Source organism: Heptranchias perlo, chromosome 8 (assembly GCF_035084215.1).
Source record: "Heptranchias perlo isolate sHepPer1 chromosome 8, sHepPer1.hap1, whole genome shotgun sequence".
Lineage (NCBI taxonomy): Eukaryota > Metazoa > Chordata > Chondrichthyes > Hexanchiformes > Hexanchidae > Heptranchias > Heptranchias perlo.
Window position 1 is genome coordinate 62395984 of NC_090332.1, and position 7131 is coordinate 62403114.

The window sequence follows — 7131 nt, forward strand, 5'->3', positions numbered from 1 at the left end:
CTCCACAACCCAGAGGTCGTAGGCCGAAAGCATCTAAGCAGTCAGGGCATGAACAAGAGCAACCTGCCACGACCTCTGCTGCAGCCATAGAGGATGCACCACGTAGAAGTAGTCAGAAGAGAAAGGTGAAGGTTTTGTAAGCACGAAGGGGATGCACAAGGGTGTTTGACAGATGGTCATGTTTTCCATTTATATTTGCTTTTTGTTAAAATCACATTAAATGTTATGATTGTCACCACTACTGCCATGTCTTGCCCATTCTTGACTGGCTTTTGTGATAGGGCTCTTTCATGAGGTTCATCATGAACAGCGACACTTGATGCCACCCACTGGGTCACTTTTCAATGGGTGTATGTGTAGTTGCAGGACTGTTTTGTGTAGGGACCAAGGCACATAAGGAGATATTAGGACACGTGACTTGGCCAAAGAAGTAGGTTTCAAGGAGCGTCTTAACGGAAGAGAGATGTCGAGAGGCGGAAAGGTTTCCAAAATTATTAATGCAAGGGTGGAAAACAAAAATTATTAGTAAAATGGGAGAAAAGTATTTCTCAAAGAAAAGTATTGCTCCCTGGTCAAAGGTTAAATTGATGCTGAATTACGGGCAGTTTTACGCTCCACACTCATTTCTGTAGGTGACGTAATTGGTTGAGTTTGAACAGTTAGGAAAGAGATTCTCGTTGTCTGATCGGGTCTAAACTCAGGAGCTGGAGATGGAAGGATATCTTACTGCACTTTGTGGCCTTAATTATCTACTTTCTGCTCCGCTAACACTGGCATTCGTGAAACAGATCTGACCATAAAAACTGACTTCCTTTAGCACTTATATAAAAGTTAAGACGTTCAAATCTACAAATAACTATTTTCACCTCAACTTTCTCATATTTCAAATTGTATGTACTATGCAGCTCATTTAGACCTTTAAGTATTTTTAATTGGAAATTACTATCCAAATCAACCCATCTACCCCAAATTTAATGCCAAGGATTTGCATTTTATAGTAATGGGAATCTTGATGCCATCTCCTCTTTCCGTGGTTGTTGTACATATTTCCTTACTGATGTACTCGATATCTATTGCTTACCTTTTTAAAAACTCAAGACATGGAGGAGTACAACAGCCTGTCAGAGGGATACTGCAACATTTGAAAGAAAAATGGGGGTGATAGCCAGGTCTGAAGGGACTAGAGGGAAAGTGCAGTCAGGAAGTAAGAAATGACTTGTATTCATATTGCAACTCAGTACCTCCCTAAGCCCTTTATTTTTAAAAATTCGTTCATGGGATGTGGGCGTCGCTGGTGAGGCCGGCATTTATTGCCCATCCCTAATTGCCCTTGAGAAGGTGGTGGTGAGCCGCCTTCTTGAACCGCTGCAGTCCATGTGGTGAAGGTTCTCCCACAGTGCTGTTCGGAAGGGAGTTCCAGGATTTTGACCCAGCGACAATGAAGGAACGGCGATATATTTCCAAGTCGGGATGGTGTGTAACTTGGAGGGGAACGTGCAGGTGGTGTTGTTCCCATGTGCCTGCTGCTCTTGTCCTTCTAGGTGGTAGAGGTCGCGGGTTTGGGAGGTGCTGTCGAAGAAGCCTTGGCGAGTTGCTGCAGCCACTGTGTGCTGGTGGTGAAGGGAGTGAATGTTTAGGGTGGTGGATGGAGTGCCAATCAAGCGGGCTGCTTTGTCTTGGATGGTGTCGAGCTTCTTGAGTGTTGTTGGAGCTGCACTCATCCAGGCAAGTGGAGAGTATTCCATCACACTCCTGACTTGTGCCTTGTAGATGGTGGAAAGGCTTTGGGGAGTCAGGAGGTGAGTCACTCGCCGCAGAATACCCAGCCTCTGACCTGCTCTTGTAGCCACAGTATTTATATGGCTGGTCCAGTTAAGTTTCTGGTCAATGGTGACCCCCAGGATGTTGATGGTGGGGGATTTGGCAATGGTAATGCCGTTGAATGTCAAGGGGAGGTGGTTAGACTCTCTCTTGTTGGAGATGGTCATTGCTTGGCACTTGTCTGGCGCGAATGTTACTTGCCACTTATCAGCCCAAGCCTGGATGTTGTCTAGGTCTTGCTACATGCGGGCTCGGATGGCTTCATTATCTGAGGGGTTGCGAATGGAACTGAACACTGTGCAATCATCAGCGAACATCCCCATTTCTGTCCTTATGATGGAGGGAAGGTCATTGATGAAGTAGTTGAAGATGGTTGGGCCTAGGACACTGCCCTGAGGAACTCCTGCAGCAATGTCCTGGGGCTGAGATGATTGGCCTCCAACAACCACTACCATCTTCCTTTGTGCTAGGTATGACTCCAGCCACTGGAGAGTTTTCTCCCTGATTCCCATTGACTTCAATTTTACAAGGGCTCCTTGGTGCCACACTCGGTCAAATGCTGCCTTGATGTCAAGGGCAGTCACTCTCACCTCACCTCTGGAATTCAGCTCTTTTGTCCATGTTTGGACCAAGGCTGTAATGAGATCTGGAGCCGAGTGGTCCTGGCGGAACCCAAACTGAGCATCGGTGAGCAGGTTATTGGTGAGTAAGTGCCGCTTGATAGCACTGTCGACGACACCTTTCATCACTTTGCTGATGATTGAGAGTAGGCTGATGGGGCGGTAATTGGCCCGATTGGATTTGTCCTGCTTTTTGTGGACAGGACATACCTGGGCAATTTTCCACATTGTCGGGTAGATGCCAGTGTTGTAGCTGTACTGGAACAGCTTGGCTTGAGGCACAGCTAGTTCTGGAGCACAAGTCTTCAGCACTACAGCTGGGATGTTGTCAGGGCCCGGGGTCTTTGCTGTATCCAGTGCACTCAGCCGTTTCTTGATATCACGTGGAGTGAATCAAATTGGATGAAGACTGACTTCTGTGATGGTGGGGATATCAGGAGGAGGCCAACATGGATCATCCACTTGGCATTTCTGGCTGAAGATGGTTGCAAACGCTTCAGCCTTGTCTTTTGCACTCATGTGCTGGACTCCGCCATCATTGAGGATAGGGATGTGTACAGAGCCTCCTCCTGCCGTTAGTTGTTTAATTGTCCACCACCATTCACGACTGGATATGGCTGGACTGCAGAGCTTTGATCTGATCCGTTGGTTGTTGAATCGCTTAGCTCTGTCTGTAGCATGTTGCTTCTGCTGTTTAGCATGCGTGTAGTCCTGAGTTGTAGCTTCACCAGGTTGGCACCTCATTTTTAGGTATGTGTGGTGCTGCTCCTGGCATGCTCTTCTACACTCCTCATTGAACCAGGGTTGATCCCCTGGCTTGTTGGTAATGGTAGAATGAGGAATATGCTGGGCCATGAGGTTACAGATTGTGCTGGAATACAATTCTGCTGTTGCTGATGGCACACAGCGCCTCACGGATGCCCAGTTTTGAGCTGCTAGATCTGTTCTGAATCTATCCCATTTAGCACGGTGGGAGTGCCACACAACACATTGGATGCTGTCCTCAGTGCGAAGACCGGACTTCATCTCCACGAGGACTGTGCGGTGGTCACTCCTACCAATACTGTCATGGACAGATGCATTTGCAACAGGTAGATTGGTGAGGATGAGGTCAAGTAAGTTTTTCCGTCGTGTTGGTTCGCTCACCACCTTCTGCAGGCCCAGTCTAGCAGCTATATCCTTTAGGACTCGGCCAGCTCGGTCAGTAGTGGTGCTACCGAGCCACTCTTGGTGATGGACATTGAAGTCCCCCACCCAGAGTACATTCTGTGCCCTTGCTACCCTCAAGTGGTGTTCAACACCGAGGAGGACTGATTCATCAGCTGAGGGAGGGCAGTAGGTGGTAATCAGCAGGAGGTTTCCTTGTCCATGTTTGACCTGATGCCATGAGATTTCATGGGGTCCGGAGTCAATGTTGAGGACTCCCAGGGCCACTTCCTCCTGACTGTATATCACCGCCACCTCTGGTCGATCTATCCTGCCGGTGGGACAGGACATACCTAGGGATGGTGATGGAAGAGTCTGGGACGTTGGCTGAAAGGTATGATTCTGTGAGTATGGCTATGTCAGGCTGTTGCTTGACTAGTCTGTGGGACAGCTCTCCCAATTTTGGCACAAGTCCCCAGATGTTAGTGAGGAGGACTTTGCAGGATCGACTGGGCTTGGTTTGCCATTGTCGTGTCCGGTGCCTAATAGTCTGATGCCAAGTGGTCCGTCCGGTTTTATTATTATTGTGGTTTTTTTTGCGAGATTTTACAACTGAGTGACTTGCTAGCCAATGAAGTAATTTTGAAGTGTAGTCACTGTTGTAATGTAGAAAACACAGCGGCCAATTTTGTGCATAGCAAAGTCCCACAAACAGCAATGAGATAATGACCAGATAATATGTTTTTTTGGTGATGTTGCTTGAGGGATAAATATTGGCGAGGACACCAGGGAGACTCCCCTGCTCTTCTTCAAATAGTATATTGAGATCTTTTAAGTCCACCTGAGACAGCAGCCGGGGTCTCTGGCACCTCAGACAGTGCATCACTCCCTCAGTACCGCACTGAAGTGTCACCCTAGATTTTATGCTCAAGTCTCTGGATTGGGTCTTGAACCCACAACCTTCTGACTTGGAGGTGAGAGTGCTACCCCTGAGCCACGGCTGACACTTAACTGGAAATGGATTGGTGTGTGGGAGGGAGTGACCAGAGAAGTTCACACCTGTGGAGAGTGTGGAAGAAGGGCTGAACCTGAATAATCTGGAAGATTGTGTGGGTGCACTCAGATCTGGGAACACTGGGATAGTGATCTCTCTTTCTCCATTGCTGATTTCTCTTCTCCCCTCATTCACGGACTGTGCACGTCTTCCCTTCCTCCGCCCTATTTTTTTTTCCTTCTTTATCTCTTCATCTCTTTCACGCTCCTTCATTTCCCTCTCCCCTTTCATGTCCAATGGGCTGGGAAGCATGTGGAACAGATGGTGGGTTGGAAGAAATACCTGGGGCAGGCAGACAGGAAAGCACTGAGGCTGCATAACTGAGTGAACAGATGGGGCCGGGAGGGACTCTGGACAGGTGAGCAGGACTTGGGATGAGAGGACGAACAGAGAATCACTTGGGCTGGGTGGGAGGGCTGGCAAGCATATGGGCCGGGGAAGTACTTGGGCTGGGCAGGCAGCCAGGAAAGACTCGGGATGAAGTGGGCTAGTGGATGGGCCGAAAAGCTTTTGGAACAGATGGAAGGTTTAAACTAGTATGGCATGGGGATGGGAACCTGAGCAGGGAGACAGAGGAGGGGGAAACAAGGATAGAAACAAAAGACAGAAAGGGAAGAAGTAATAGTGGAAGGCAGAGTAAACAAGGGTGAAAAACAAATCGGGCCGTAGTGCAAAATGACTAGTGACTAGTAATCTTAAAAAGACAAGTCTAAAGGCATTGTGTCTTAATGCGCGGAGCATTCGCAATAGGGTAGATGAATTAACAGCGCAGATAGATATTAACGGTTATGATATAGTTGCGATTACGGAGACATGGCTGCAGGGTGACCAAGGATGGGAACTGAACATCCAGGGTTATTCAATATTTAAGAAGGACAGGCAAAAAAGGGAAAGGAGGTGGGGTAGTGTTGTTAGTAAAGGAGGAAATCAATGCAATAGTGAGGAAGGATATTGGCTTGGAAAATCACCATGTGGAATCTATATGGGTGGAGCTAAGAAACACCAAGGGGCAGAAAACGTTAGTGGGGGTTGTCTATAGGCCCCCAAACAGTAGTGGAGATGTAGGGGAGGGCATTAAACAGGAAATTAGAGACACATGCAAGTATAATCATGGGTGACTTTAATCTACATATAGATTGGTCAAACCAAATTAGCAATAATACTGTGGGGGAGGAATTCCTAGAGTGTGTATGTGATGGTTTTCTAGACCAATACGTTGAGGAACCAACTAGAGAACAGGCGATCCTAGACTGAGAAAGGATTAATTAACAATCTTGTTGTGCGAGGTCCCTTAGGGAAGAGCGACCATAACATGATAGAATTCCTCATTAAGATGGAGAGTGAAGTAGTTGAATCCGAAACTAGGGTCCTGAATCTAAATAAAGGAAATTACGAAAGTATGAGGTGCGAGTTGGCTATGATAGATTTGGGAACTTTATTAAAAGGGATGACGTTGGATAGGCAATGGCTAATATTTAAAGAACGTGTGCAAGAATTACAACAATTATTCATTCCTGTCTGACGCAAAAATAAAACAGGAAAGGTGGCTCAACCGTGGCTCACAAAAGAAATTAGGGATAGTATCAGATCCAAAGAGGAGACGTATAAAATTGCCAGAAAAAGCGGCAAGCCTGAGGATTGGGAGCAGTTCAGAATTCAGCAAAGGAGGACAAAGAGATTGATTAAGAGGGGAAAGATGGAGTATGAGAGTAAACTAGCAGGGAACATAAAAACTGACTGTGAAAGCTTCTATAAATATGTCGAGAGAAACAGATTAGTGAAGACAAATGTAGGTCCCTTACTGTCAGAAATGGGGGAAATTATAATGGGGAACAAAGAAATGGCAGAACAATTAAACACATACTTTGGTTCTGTCTTCACAAAGGAGGACACAAATAACCTCCCAGAAATGTTAGGGAACCAAGGGTCTAGTGAGAGGGAGGAACTGAAGGAAACCAGTATTAGTAAAAAAATAGTGCTTGGGAAATTAATGGGGCTAAAGGCTGACAAATCCCCAGGGCCTGATAATCTACATCCCAGAGTACTAAAGGAAGTGGCCCTGGAAATAGTGGATGCATTGGTGATAATCTTCCAAAATTCTTTAGACACTGGAACAGTTCCTACAGATTGGAGGGTGGCAAATGTTACTCCACTATTTAAAAAAAGGAGGGAGAAAAAAAACAGGGAATTACAGACCAGTTAGCCTAACATCATTAGTGGGGAAAATGTTAGAGACTATGATAAAAGATGTGATAACACAACACTTGGAAGGCATTAACAAAGTCAGCATGGGTTTATGAAAGGGAAATCATGCTTAACAAATCTACTGGAGGTTTTTGAGGATGTAACTAGTAGAATAGACAGGGGAGAACCAGTGGATGTGGTGTATTTGAATTTTCAGAAGACTTTTGATAAGGTCCCACACAAGAGGTTAGTGTGCAAAATTAAAGCACATGGGATTGGGGAGAATATACTGGCATGGATTGAGAA